General features: G+C 37.9%; 1 protein-coding gene across 1 annotated transcript in view; it reads left to right on the top strand.

Moving 5' to 3' along the window:
• The window catches only part of LOC114052001 (ATP-binding cassette sub-family A member 3-like), a 193,544-nt gene that overhangs the window by 58,348 nt on the left and 119,959 nt on the right, over positions 1-15,237 (top strand). The gene's annotated exons all lie outside the window — the stretch shown is intronic.

The raw sequence follows: 15,237 nt of genomic DNA, 5'->3' as shown, positions 1-15,237 counted from the left end.
ATTGTTCTTACTAAGACCCACATGCTTATTAAAGTTGACAGTTTTAAAGTTTAAGCTTTATGCTCTGGAGCAAATTAAAATAACTTACAGAAAGAAACATTACATTAATATAGGGTCTTCTGTTGACACCAGCAAGAGTCCCCTTAAAGATCTTGGCAACATCTCTAAAATTCATAAATAAGCATCCTGCAGTTGGAGATCATATGTCGGTGGTAATTAGTTATAGAAATCCAGAAGCTATAATAAAGAGGCCTATGGTAACTCAAATGGGTCTAAAGGATACTATGCTTTGCATGTAGCCAAGATAGAGGAAGATTTGGAGTAGTCCAAGAAAAATCACCCTAATTCCTATGATAGTAACAGTGAGATAACTTTTTTTTGTTTTAAATTTAGTCCAAAGCCTTTTATTGTTGCCTCCCCTCCAGAGAAGTGACACCTGCAACACCAGTGTTTTCTATCTCAATGTTATTCCACAAATGCTAAATGTAAAACCCAACTGAGCCCAGAGCTCTGGAAAGGAAATATACATATTTTAAAGAATTTTTTGACCTGCCAAAGTAGTGACTTTAAAGCAACATATACACAAGAAGATCTGTGTTAGTGACAGCACCCAGATGAGATAACTGGAATTATCAGTACTCTGATTATAGGAATAAGAAATGCAGAATTTTAGGCTGTCAGAGGACCAGATAAAAATCAAGGTGACTGTAGTTTGAACTCTGGGGTATGATTGGCTTCACAAATTTAGTAAAAGATAGGTGGATACTCAGCCCTACATCCCAGAAGCTTATACTTCAGAGACCAACCAGCTAATAAAAGGAGTTTTAATTGTAGAAGTTACAGAGAAATTTCTAGAGAAAACATGAATCCAGTTATTTTAACTGCCTTCCTTATATTGTGATAACACTGTGATAGCAATAGCTTTACTGTCAAAAACCTGGGGATGTGTTGTAATGTCTTCATTTCATAATGTGCAATAACTAATAAGTATGGATTCCTTAAAGATAACCTTTCTGTAATTTTAGACCCTCCCGTTTTGATAATTAAATTAAGTTTCCATAACCCAGCCATTTGTTTGATCCTTCTTTGTTGATGTATTTTTGATTACATCAATGTAGACGCCTCTGTCATGGAACAACTTTCACTTCCACTCTTGTATCTTAGGAGCATAATAGGTTCTGTCTGAGATAAACCATCTTCTGTTATATTAAACAAATCCAGTGACACCTCTTTTTTCTATTTTCTTGTAAATCTTTGGAAATTTTTTGAGTGATGTTAGCTATGAATGTTTTGTATGAATGATATATGTGTATATATATTGATGTGTGTGTGTGTGTAACTGGCCTAGAGGAATAATTGGTAATAGATATGTTAGACTTTCTAATAAGAAAAATGGAATCAGGCTCACATTTGATAGGAACCTGGCAAATTCATGGGCCATTGTAAAGCATATAAACCAATAATTATTGATCATATCTGGACATACCACTTTATAGTTTTATGGAGACTCAAGAGATTCAATTACCTCCTTTGCAATGACTTCTCTGTCATTCATTATGTTTACTTTCTGTTTCACATTTGATCCATCTTGGCCTTTCATCATGTTGGATTTTTTGTGACAATACAGCTGACCAGAAATATCTCACAGCCTGCTTACAGGGTTGTCTCACTTCATTAATTTCTTTTCTTCTCTAGCCTCTATTGTATAGTTTTTATTGCTGATGAATTGTTTATCTTGTCGTTTATACTATTGTGCCTCCTTATATCACCTTATCCTTTTGAATTTAGCTTTAATTTTTAATATAAGGTATCAAGAATCTTTGTTTTCCAAATTCCATTCTGCATGTTTGTTTGTTTTGGTTTGTTTTCTTAATCAGATTATATAGTATTCAAGATTTCTTACACATGCCATCTAGCTGTAGATGTAATATTCCAACATTTTATGCAGTTCTTGAGTTGTTTTTTTTTAAAGTTGCCTCTGCCATAGTGATATTTGATACCTATCCTTAAAAGAATCCCTAGTTAGTTCCACCTTTCCTTCTCTGGTCCTTACCATGACAATAGCTACAGCATGTATTGTTACCTGTTTACACTCTGTCAAATATTGTGAAAGAATTCATTCAGAATAGACAAGCTTTCTCTAACCTCTGTTTTGGCATAGTTAGCCAATTAGTTGATTCATGTCATCATACTCATAAAGGGCTTTTTGAAATTCTAATCTCACTATGTCAGTCTCCTTTGCATAATAATTTGAGACATCACCAATATTCTTGCCATCCGTTTCATTATTGGTTTGCACTTTGGGAATTTACGTGTTTATTTTCAATGCTTTCAGGTTCTTCAGATTTTTTTTAAGTAACTCCTTAATTTTCACTTTTATTTCATCTAATCTGGGCTTAGTAATGAAGTTATTTCTTATGATTGCCCTACACTGCAGTACACTGTGTAACTTGGAGCTGAGCATTGACAAAAAGCAGTAGGAAGTCCTTCCCTATAACTGGTAAGATGTTTCCAAATTTGTTATGAAGTAGTACTGGTCTATTATAAAAGCATTCAGATATTTACTTCATTTCATGTGAACTCAAGGTTTGCCTGCTTTAGTGGTCAGTGCTATCTGTGCAGAAGCATTTCTGGAAGTAGAGTTTTGATATTTCTGATTCATTCCAATGTATCTTTCTTTTTTGTGATACCAGAATATGCTGCTGTCTTTGTTAGATTGGTTATATCTACAGTGTCACACAGGTTTATCTTGCAAACATATCCCTCCTTCAACACACTGTTTTTTAGATTCATAGGAGCACTTACATCACATTGGTCAGGGTGCTTACTCAATCAGTGATATCACCAGGGTCCAACTGACCAACATTTCGTTAGCAATATCAGGGCACACAGGAGTCCTTACAAACCCTACAAAGAGGCAGTAAGATAGTACAGTGGATAGAAAACTGATCCTGGAATCAGGAAGACCTGAGTTCAAATCCTTCTTCAGATACTTTCTAGCTATATGACCCTGGACAAGTTACTTACTTACCTTGTTTGCCTCAGTTCCTCATATGTAAAGTGAGCTTTACAAGCTTTAAAGGACTATGAAAATATTGTTAATATCTGTATGGCCTTGGGCAAATCACTTAATCTCCTAAAACCCTCACTTTTAAAATAAGGGAGTGGGACTAGATCACTCGGATCCATTTCAGCTCTAAATCTTATTATTTTTTATTTGAACATTGTGCTAACTAACTACTAAGGAAGCTACAAAGATCAGATGAGACCCAGACTCTGACCTCATGGAATATATAGAGTAAGAGAGATATATGGGACCTGTACAAATAATTTATTTTAACAGATCTTACAACAATGCAGATCATACTCATTCATGGCCTCTCATCCTATGATATTAATTCTGTCCACGTCTTCCTGCAAATCTTCCACAGGTATTCCAGCCAGCATGTAGGAAGCCTTCCTTTATATTTCTAGACATTATACACAGATACCAGCAGAATATGAACACTATCCATCATTTATTCTTTGCTCTCATACATAACAGATTCAACCTTTTCCTGACCTCCCAGCCCAACACAGACAAATAGAATATGAAATATGTAAGTGAATGAATGAAAAAGACATTTATTAAGGCTTACTAAGCATATTACCAAGCACTAAGCTTAGCACTGCGGATACAAATACAAAATAAAGGCAGTCCCTGTCCTCAAGAAACTTATATTCTAATGTATAAAACAACATACATAGAGGAGTGTTGACCATGGAGAGCATTTTGGTCTAGAAAGTTATAGGGATGGTTAGTGGGGCCATAGAGGATGTCTTAATTAGATAGATAAACAAATATTAAGTGCCTACTATGTGCCAGGCACTGTGCTAATTGCTGAAGATACAAAAGGAGACAAAAGACAATCCCTGCCCTCAAGGAGCTTATAATCGATTGAGGAAGACAACCTGCAAACAACTACACAAAGCAAGCTATATATAGGATAAATAGGAGATGATTAACAGAAGAAGGCACTACAATTAAGAGAGATTGGGGAAAGCTTCAAGTAAAAGATAAGATTTTAGTTGGGTCTTGAAGGAAGCCGTAGAGGTCAGTGGCATGGAAAATGAGGGAGAGCAATCTAGTCGTGGGGGACAGCCAAAGAAAATTCTTGGAGTTTAGAGATGGAGTGCCTTCTTCATGGAACAGCCAGGAGGCCAGTGTCACTGAATCAAAGAGTATGTGTTGGGGAGTGAGGTATAAAAAAACTGGAAAAGTGGGGCCAGGGAGAGGAGGGTAGGACCAGTAGGTTATTAAAAGCTTTGAATAACAAATTTGATCCTGAAAGGAGCCACTGGCATTTACTGAGTACGAGAAGTGACATGATCAAGATCTTTAAGGAAAATCATTTCAGTGGCTGAATTTATGATTTATGTGGATTTGTTTTATATCCTTTAACTTTGCTAAAGCTTTTAATTATTTCAAGTAGTTTTTTAGTTGATTCTATAGGATTCTCTAAGTATACCATCATATCAGTGATATTTTTGTTTCCTCATTGCCTATTCTAATTCTTGTAAATAGGTCTTTGACACATCTTCATGTGATAATAATTTACCCCATCCTATCTGCCCCTTTCTTCTTCCCCCAGTACAATCCTTTTTTTTTACCCCTTAATTTTTTTTAATCATCATATATACTTATACCCATATCCTCTGTCTAAGTATATATAGTCCTTCTAACTACCCTAATAGAGATACAATTCTTAAGTTACAAGTATCATCTTCCTATGTAGGGATGTAAACAGCTTAACCGTATTGAATAGCATGGGTTTTTTTCCTTCCTGTTTGCCTTTTTATGTTTCTCTTGAAGATCAAATTTTCTCTTCAGTTCTGGTCTTTTCATCAGGAAAGTTTGAAAGTCTTCTATTTAATTGAATGTCTGTTTTGTAGAGTAGAGACAAAGGACTTTAAATGTCAGGTTGTAGAGTTTGTATTTTATCAGTAGGGAGCCATTGACAGTTTTTGAGCAGTTGAATGGCATGATTAGATATACCTTAGGAAGATTATTTTGCCAGCTCATTGAAGTATGAATTGGAAAGGGAAGTGAATGGAAGCTAAGAGACCAACTAGGGAGCCATTACAGTGGTCCAGGTAAGTGGTAATAAAAGCTTGAGCTAGTTCTGTGTGAATGGAGAGATGATAATGATAGATGTGGATGTAGAACCAACATGCCAAGGCATGTTGGGGGATGAGGGAGAGGAATGAGTCAAAGCTTTCATAACTCTGGCTGGAAGGATGATGGTGCCATCAGCAGAAAGAGGTAAATTGGAAAAAGCGGTAAGCTCTGGGGGGAGATTAAAGAGAAAAATAATGAGTTCATTTGTGGATAGATTGATTGACTTTAAGATGCTGATTGATATCGAGTTGGAGATATGGAACTGGAGGCCAGGGAAGAAGTTAAGGTTTGATATGTAGATTTGGGGGGCATAAATGATATTTGAACCCAGGAGAATAGCTGTAAGTAAGAGCAGTGGAGATCAAATGTTGAGAAAAGAGAAGAGGGCTCAGAGCTGAACCTTTGGGGATACCCACCCTTACAAATGGAAAGAGACTGAACCAATGGGAACCAAGAAGGCATAATAAAGTGAGGTGAGAAAGCAATAGCATTGAAGACAAAAAAAAAAAAAAGAGAAAGTATCCAGGAAGAAATGGGGTAATCTTAATGCTATAGAAAGGCTGATGATGAGGAAAGAAAAATTATCGTTGATTTCAGCAATAGTCAGTGTTAAACTTTGAGACAAGAATTCCAGAATAGTGTGGTCAGAAACCAGACTGCAAAGGATTGAGAAGTACATGGTAAGGAAGTAGAAACAGTGTGGATACAGATTATTTTCTAGTTTACCTGTGACAGGTAAGAAAGATAAAGAATAGGCTAAGGAGGTCCTGGGGTCAATGAATATATTTTTAAAGCTAGGGGACAGTTGAGCATGTTTGAAGACAGCAGGGAAGGAGCTCATTATGGAGAAATTGAGAATGAGAGAGAATTATCACTAGGACAAGTTCCTAAAGGACATAAGGGATGAGATCAAAGGCAAAAATAACAAGGTTAGGCTTGGCTAACAAGGTTAGTTAGGCTTGGTATGGCACAGGATTAAAGGAAGATAAGACATGTGAAGATACAAAAAAGTTTTGGGGTACAGAGTAAAAGAGACACAAGAGTTCATGATTGATGGCCTCATTCCTCTCAATAAAGTAGGAGGCAAGATCACTTGCTGAGGATAGAGTTGGAATTGGATCTCGGGACATGAAGAGAGAAAATATGATTTAGAACAGCCATTGATAAAATCTTTCCATCTATAATAAAGTCAATCACAGATAAATAAAAGAATTGCTACAAAGAAATGAAAAATTCATGATTCTAGGACTTCTTCCTACTTTGCAGATTCTGGAGATTATTTTCTTCCAGCATTTATTCAAACTTCTACCGAATTACAGAGTTACAGAATCTTCAGAGATAGAAGGGATCTCGGAGATCATCTCTTCCATCACATACCTGAATAAGATTTCTTCTAAAATTTACTCCCAAAACAATCATCCCACTTTTGCTTGTGAAGGTCACTGTCTCTTAAGACAGTTCATTCTGCTTTTGGACAGCTCTAATTATTGGGATATTTTTCCATACCTTAAACCTCAATGTACCTACTTCTTTGCTAATTTCACCTATTGTTCCTAGGTCTGCCATCTGGGGCCAATTACTAATCGATTCCTCTCCCATTTGATGACACTTTAAAATATTTAAAGATAATTATCATAAGTACCCTCCCTTCTCTTCTCTAGTCTAAAATTCTCATTTTTTTAAGCCTATCTACATATGAACTCCAAGCCTCTAATGACCTTGATTGCCCTTCTGTAGGCACCTCTCAGTTTATAAATGTTCTTCCTTAAATGTGCCAAAATTCGAACACAATATTCCATTCCATTCCATCATATCTGCTCTGACTAGGGCAGAGTATGTTGTTACTACCACCTGCCCCTAATCCTGGACACCATGACTCTTTTAAGGCAGTCCAAGATTACATTAGCTTTCTTGCCTGTCATATCACACTGTTGACTCATATTGAGCTTGAAGCCTATTAAAGTACCCAGATAATCTTCAGTTCAACTAAATTTTAGTGTTCTCTTGATCTATGGTGTTAAGTCCTTTGGTATTGTGGCCATGATATACTGTTGTGGTTTGTCACAAAGATTCTTATTCTTCAGTGATAGGAGATTAAGTCCATGAAGGTTCTGATAACAGAATCTTCAAGACACAAACTAAGTTTGGCACATGAAATCTTAAGTAAAGTGTATTTAATGAAAACGGGGTAATTCAAGAATATTAAGTTAGATTGCTATACTCTGGGCATCCATCCCCCAAAAGGTGTCATGGCCTCATTATTGCAGGGATCCCAGGGTGTGCTTGTTTAAACTTCCTGTTAACTACTCTGTCAGCATAGCATAGTAGGAGCAGAACTGCATCAAGTCACTTATGTCAAGGTGATGGGTCAATTACTGGGAAATAGTATAGAAAGCATTATTATTTCTCCTTATAGCAGGAACCAAATGATCAATGGAGCTTAGGACATGGCTACCGTTTTCTTCTTCTTCTGTCCCCAGAACACTCCCCATACACACATTCCTCCAATCCTCAGTCTGTCTCCTCAACATATTACAGAGTCATGAATAGCTTTCTAGGGAAATAATTCTCAAAGAAAGCACTGGCACCATACATACAGACACAAACCTTTATAATAATGAATTTATCACAGACCCAGTCAAAGATAGTAATCCATGGAAGTGATCCACAGTTGAAAATTGGCAGACACACACAATTGAAAGGACAAGGGGACAAGGGATTCAAGAGTGGATGTAAGTTCTAATTGGCACATAGGGTCAAGACTAAATCCAACAAACATTTCAGTTCAACAAACACTAAGTACTTAATGCATGTAAAGCACTATGGTAATTACTGGGAATATATAAAATAGAGCAAAAGAGCATCTGTCTTCACGGAATGTACCTTCTGGAAATTAAGTAAAGTGAAGCCAGAGTAGGAATGTTGAACTAGTAGAGAAAGAATGAGGCAAATGGCAAAGATGGGAAAACAGCAAATTGTGATCTGAGCAGGGAATTTCAGAGTTTTAAATTATGGAGGAAGAACAGTTTTAGATAACGAAGAACTAAGATTTGACCCTAACCTCTTAACCCCCAAAGTGTGAAGTAGAGGGGAGATGGGAGTCAAGTGGTTGAGGAAAACTGGGAGGCCAGAAACTTTGAAAGGAAATCTTCATGAACAATGAAGTCAGCAAGGATGAAGGCCAGGGATACTATAGTAGAGTGAAGACTATAAACCAATAACTAAATTTCTGTAGAAAAGAAAAAATGGGACATGGAGTCCAGTAAATGACAAGAGCAAGGATCTGGAGCTTATGAAGTGTTTAAATGTTGATTAATTGGTTGATTTATCAAAGAGAGGAATGGAGAGGAAACTTAAAGGAAGGAAGTGGAGCCAAGACAGCCTAAGTTGTAGGAAGCAGTACAGTTAAGTTCCCCTCCACATAAGTCCTCCATGTAACAGATCTAGAAAATGCACCAGACTGAATCTTGATGGGGAAATCCAGGAGGAAAAAAAACAACCACAGTGAGTCATTAGTCCACCCATCTCATCATAGAGAGAGCAATAGAGAGGTCTAGAGACACTGGGGATGGGGTCAAGTCAGGAGCCTTGTACCAAACACTGTAACACCCAGGAGGAGGCACCACAGTGAGATCCATACTGGAACCCACACAGAGGAACTGTGATGGAGACAAGTGCCAACTGGTAGCTTTATTGTCTTTATTGACCCCAACTATGGGTCACAAATCCAAGGCAGACTGAGAAGGGACCCATGGATAGAAGTGACATTCTTAGGTAGGAAAACCCTGGCCCATATTTAAGAAATGAGGACTTTCAGAAGCAAGCAGCAGAGTGAGGACTCAGTCCCAGTATCTACCCAGCCTGCAGAGGAATTTTCAGGGCAGGAATCCCAAACCAAAAAGGCGCTTATAATTGTCACTCTGAACCAACAGCACTTTCTACTGACTGATAGGGGATAAATCCAGTAGCAGTCTATTTTTGCTCAAATCCCAAGGCAGATCAGGAGCTTGGAGAGCTCATAGAAGGAGATCAGGGGGTAGGAAGTAGGGGGCAGAATCTTACTTTTCCCTGGAGCAGACCACTTTGTAAATACTGAAAGCTTGCAGGTCAGCTTGTCCTTGAGATCCTGAAATAACACTCAGTATTCTAAGAAAGCAGCAGCAAGACCAGCCCAGACCTTCCATATGGAAGGGCACAGAGTCTGGCCCTAACATCAAATCCAAAGTCAGGAAATAGACTATAAGAATAAGAAAAAAAAATCCCACCATAAAGAGTTATGGTGGCAGGAATGTTCAATACACAAACCCAGGAGGAGAGAATGACTTCAAAATATAAGCAATGCTTCAGAGAAAAACACAACTTGGGCAAAAATTCAGAGATAAAACAAGAGCTAAGGAGTTAATTGTTTTTATAAATGAAATGAGAGTTCTTGAGGAAGAAATTCTGGAAAAGAAATGAGAGTTATGGAAGAAAGAAAAATCAGAAAATTTAGAATGGTCCAAATAGAAGCTAATGATTTTGTGAGCAACAAGAAATATTAAAACAAAATTAAAAGAATGAAAATGTAAAAGAAAATTAAGGTGTCATATAGCAAAAATAACTGACCTGGAAAACTGATCAAGGAGAAAAAAATTAAGGATCACTGGACTTTCTGAATGTCATAACAACAACAACAAAAATAGAATCTAGACCTCATATTTTAAGAAATCTTAAAAGAAAACTGCTCAGATCTCTTAGAAACAGAGGTCAGAGGGGCAGAGCCAATATAGCAGAATAAAAGCAGTGACTTGCTTGAGCTTTCCCCCAAACCCTTCCAAATACCTATAAAAATGGCTCTAAACAAATTCTAAACCAACAGAACCCACAAAAAGACAGAGTGAAACAAATTTCCATCCCAAGACAACCTGGATGGTTGATTGGAGGGGCCTATTGCACTGGGTGGGGAGAGGAACACAGTTCACCGTGGGCGCACAGGCAAATCAAGCCTCAGCGAAGCTGGAGCAGGCCTCAGAGAACTGAATCACAGGCAGCTGTGACAAGTTCCAGACTTCTCAACCCACAAATGCCAAAGACAACTTAGAAGGTCAGTAGGAAAAGTCTGTGACTGTGGTGAGAGAGAAGCTCAGTCCCAGCCCCAGTCCTGGCATAGCCCAAGGGTTGGTGGCTGCTTCCAGAACTTCTCCCCACAGACTGAAAGGGAATCGAGTGGCTGATCAGAGAGGGATTGAAGGGATCTTTTTGGTGTTACTGAGGCAGGATTCTCTTGCTTTGCTTGTGCTTAGATCTGGGTCACAGTTCTGGGTGGTGGTCCTGGGGTGAGGAGGAGCGCTGATGTGGTACAGCTTGTGGTGGCAGTGGAGAGGGAATCCTCCTCACAGTTACAAGGCAGAAAAGAGAGCTTGTGGTCACTTATAGACCAGAGCCCAGGCCAGGAAAGGAGTAAACACCTCGCCCTTGATCTTAACACCTTGGAAGAACTGAAAATTTACAGGTCCCTAGAAGTATCTCTGAAAACAGCTGCACAAAGCCCCTGAAGCTTGGGACAGTACCTTCTCCATACTGGAAGCAGACCCCTACCTTAAGAAAGAGTTTATAACTCAAGTAATTGGCTGCAATCAAAAGTCAAAGCTCCTACATCCAAAGCCTCCAAGAAAAATTTGAATTGGTCCCAGACCATGGAAGAGCTCAAAAAGGATTTTGAGAAGCAAGTAAGAGAAGTACAGGAAAAACTGGGAAGACAAATGAGAGTGATGCAAGAAAATCATGAAAAACAAATCAACAGCTTGCTAAAGAAGACCCAAAAAAAATACTAAAGAAAATAACACCTTAAAAAAATAGCCTAACCCAAATGGCAAAAGAGGTCCAAAAAGTCAATGAGGAGAAGAATGCCTTAAAAAGCAACATTGGCCAAATGGAAAAGGAAGTCCAAAAGCTTACTGAAGAAAATACTTCCTTAAAAATTAGAATAGAGCAATTGGAAGCTAGTGATTTTATGAGAAATCAAGACATTGTAAAACAAAGCCAAAAGAATGAAAAAATAGAAAACAATGTGAAATATCTCATTGGAAAAACAACTGACTTAGAAAATAGATCCAGGAGAGATAATTTAAAAATTATTGGACTCTCTGAAAGCCATGATAAAAAAAAAGAGCCTAGACATCATCTTTCAAGAAATTATCAAGGAAAACTGCCCTGATATTCTAGAACCAGAGGGTAAAATAAAAATTGAAAGAATCCATCCATCACCTCCTGAAAGAGATCCCCAAAAGAAAACTCTTAGGAATATTGTAGCCAAATTCCAGAGTTCCCAGGTCAAGGAGAAAATATTGCAAGCAGCCAGAAAAAAACAATTCAAGCATTGTGGAAACACAATCAGGATAACACAAGATTTAGCAGCTTCTACATTAAGGGACCGCAGGGCTTGGAATATAATATTCTAGAGGTCAAAGGAGATAGGATTACAACAAAGAATCAAAAAATAGCAAAACTGAGTATAATCCTTCAGGGGAAAAAATCGACATTCAGTGAAATAGAGGACTTAAGCATTCTTGATGAAAAGACCAGAGCTGAATAGAAAATTTGACTTTCAAATACAAGACTCAAGAGAAACATAAAGTGGTAAATAGGAAAGAGAAATCATAAGGGACTTACTAAGGCTGAACTGTTTACATTCCTGCATGGAAAGATGATATTTGTAACTCACGAGACTTTTATCAGTATTAGTGTAGTTGGAGGGAAAAAATTATATGTATATATATACAGATAGATAGATAGAAGGCACAGGGTGAGTCGAAGGGGTGACATCTGGAGAATAAAATTAAGGGGTGAGAGAGGATTATACTGGGAGAAGGAGAAAGGGAGAGGTAGAATGGGGTAAATTATCTCACATAAAACAGACAAGAAAAGGCTTTTACAGTGGAGGGGAAAAGGGGGAAGGTGAGATGAGTGAATCTTATTCTCATCAGATTTGGCTTAAGGAGGGAATACCATACACACTCAATTGGGTATGGAAATCTATCTTACCCTATAGGAAAATAGGGGGGAAGGGGACAAGAGAGCAGGGAGATGATAGAGAGGAGGGCAGACTGGGGGAGGGGATAATCAGAAACAAACACTTCTAAGGAGGGACAGGGTCAAAAGAGAGAATAGAATAAATGGGGGATGGGATAGGATTAAGGGAAACATAGTTTTTCACAACATGACTACTAGGGAAGTGTTTTGTGTAACTTCACCAGTATAATTGTGTTAAGTTGCTTGCCTTTTCAATGAGGGTGGGTGGGGACGGAGGAAGGGAGAAAATTTGGAACCCAAAGTTTTAAAAACAAATGTTAAAAATTGTTTTCATGTGCATCTGGGAAATTAGATATACAGGCAGTGGGGTATAAAAATCTAACCTGTCCTAAAGGACAATTGAAGGGGAAGAGAATAAGAGAAGGATGGGGGGAGATAGAAGGGAGGGCAGATTAGGGGAAGGGATATTCAGAATGCACGCCATCTTGGGGTGGGGGGAGGATGAGATGGGGAGAAAATTTGGAACTCAAAATCTTCTGGAAGTGAATGTTGAAAACTAAAAATAAATAAATAAATAAATAAAGTCAGGGAAAAAAAAGAAACAGGTCAAAGTAAAAATAGAAAGAAACCACCTTCTGAAAGAAACCCCCAAATTAAAACATCATAACTAAATCCAGAGTTTTCAAAGAAAAATACTGCAAGCAGCCAAAAAGAAAGAATTCAGGTACCAAGGAGTCTCAGTTAGGATCACACATGATTTAGCAGCTACCACTATTAGGGAGCAGAGAACTTAGAATACATTATTCAAGAAGGCAAAGGACATAGGCTTACAGCCAAGACTAACTTACTCAGCAAAACTGAGTATAATGCTACAGGGAAAGAAATAGATCTTTAATGAAATAGAGGACTTCAAAGCCTTTCTAACAAAAAGAGCAGAGCTGTGCAGAAGTGTTCTGATATAGGAGTAAAAAGAGGCACAAAGAAGTAAACATGAATGAACAGTGATAAAGGGCTATACAAAGACACACTGCTTACATTAAAATATGGAGAGTAGACACACGTGTCCCATTGGAACCCTATCATCATCAGAGTTATAGATGGAGTCTTATTACACAAGTCCTGGGAGTTATAGTTATAATAGAAGAATATAAGTAGAGGGGAAGAATACACTGGGGGTAAGGGGAGAGGAGGAAAGAAAGTCAGGGAAATCATCTCAGTCGTGGTGTATCAGTAAATATCTACACAAATGAAGACGATCTCTGGGAATGGTTGACACTTGAACCTCATTCTTATCTGAACTGGTCAAAAGAAGAAAAATACATACACACAATTGGGTACAGAAACACTCTACAGGGAAATAGGGAAAGGGGAGGGGAGGGAAGAGGATTTAGAAGGAGTAGATTATGGATGAATTAGCCTTAAGCAAAGCAGATTCTAAGAATACATAAAAATATAGATCTTTTGGAGTTAACAAGGAAGGGGAAACTGAGGGGATACGTATAAATTGGAGAATACATGAATAAATGCTAGTACATAAATGTGCTGAAATGATGGAGAGGGTTGCAGAGAAACCTGGGAGACCTATATGAACTGATTGCTGTTTGTCCTTCATTTTCGAAGAGGACCAGTAACATCGGGAAGGTGATGTTTGACTTGACTTGCAAGTATTGGATTTGGAATTAGAATTGGATTTAAATGAGGGAGGGCTGTGCAAAGTCACCAGCCTCACTATTCCAGAGCCATCTGGGTCCAGTGGCAAGATACAAATCAGGACAACTGGAAATGGCCCCAGATGCAGTGGGACCTTTCCCAGGTCTCAGTTTAGAGTGAAGTGAATAGAACCAGGAGAACAGCTTAAACCCCGACAACAATATTGTAGAGGCAAACCAATTTGAAAGAATTAAGAACTTTTATCAGCATATTGACGAACCACAATTACCAGTACCTTGATTTTTTTCCCCATAGGAACCCAAATCTCCTTCCCCTTTCTTCTTCCTCTCATAGGAACTTCAACTGCATCATTGATTTGGGACTTGAGGCTCTTATTCTGACAAGATGCATGTACTTTCTTTTTGACCCAAAGATAGGGGCCATTGAATTTGGAACCTCAAAATAGAAACTATCCCTGTAGGCAGCCAGAATTCTCCCCCAACACCTTAACAGCTACCCTCCCCACCTAGAAGGTGTATTATGGCACCAAGTTATGTCTGCCTTCACTGTTCTAAAGCTCAAAATATACCTCTGTTGACTATGTTTACACTGCATGCCACTCCTAATCTGATGATAATTGTGCGTATTTCTATAGTATTTTAAGGTTAAAAAACTCTTTCCAGGATAAAAAAAAAATTGTACCCTAGATTAAAACCTCAGATTTTTATATTCCAGCAGCAAGACATCATTATCATCATCTAACACATTTTGAAACTTTCTGTATGTCGCCTTCCAGAACACACATTTATTTTTTGAATATGTTTTGAACTGTGATTTCTACTCTTAGTTCTTCCCTAAATGTACAGCACAACATGGTTCTGCAGTATTCTGGTACTTGGAGAAACTGAAAACAATGTAGGCAATGTTTTAAAAAAAAAAACTGGATGATGAATTTGCCCCAGTGCCCCCTTTTAGTTGTCTGTATTACAAAATCCTTGTGTTCCAAGTTCTATTCCTTAGGTTTATAGTCCTAACCTAACAAAACCCTGTAAATCAACTTATGGCCTTATTTATTGACCTAGAATCTGAATTTTCATTTCAAGGCTTGTTGAAATGTAGTTTTTGGTCTCACCAGGTTTTGGCTTGTGCCATGATCAGCTGATGAAAAGCTAGGTGACTACAACACTTGTTTGACCATGATTCATTTTTGTATAGTTTGATAATATGGTGATAGCCAAAGGAGCATTGTTGCATGTAAGTAATATAGATGGTTGCTGCCTAATTTATCCTTTAGGTAATTGGGCTTTACTAAAAGTGGTACAACTTTGGCTTATGACAGAATCATTTCTCTTAGTTAAGGCCATTTCCACAGAGTAAATCATTACCATTTGCCATAAAATCAGCGCACAGATTCTAGT

Source organism: Vombatus ursinus, unplaced genomic scaffold, assembly GCF_900497805.2.
Source record: "Vombatus ursinus unplaced genomic scaffold, bare-nosed wombat genome assembly UNPS02014807.1, whole genome shotgun sequence".
Classification (NCBI taxonomy): domain Eukaryota; kingdom Metazoa; phylum Chordata; class Mammalia; order Diprotodontia; family Vombatidae; genus Vombatus; species Vombatus ursinus.
Note: the sequence above shows the minus strand (reverse complement) of the source record. Positions and strands in the feature narration are given on the sequence as shown.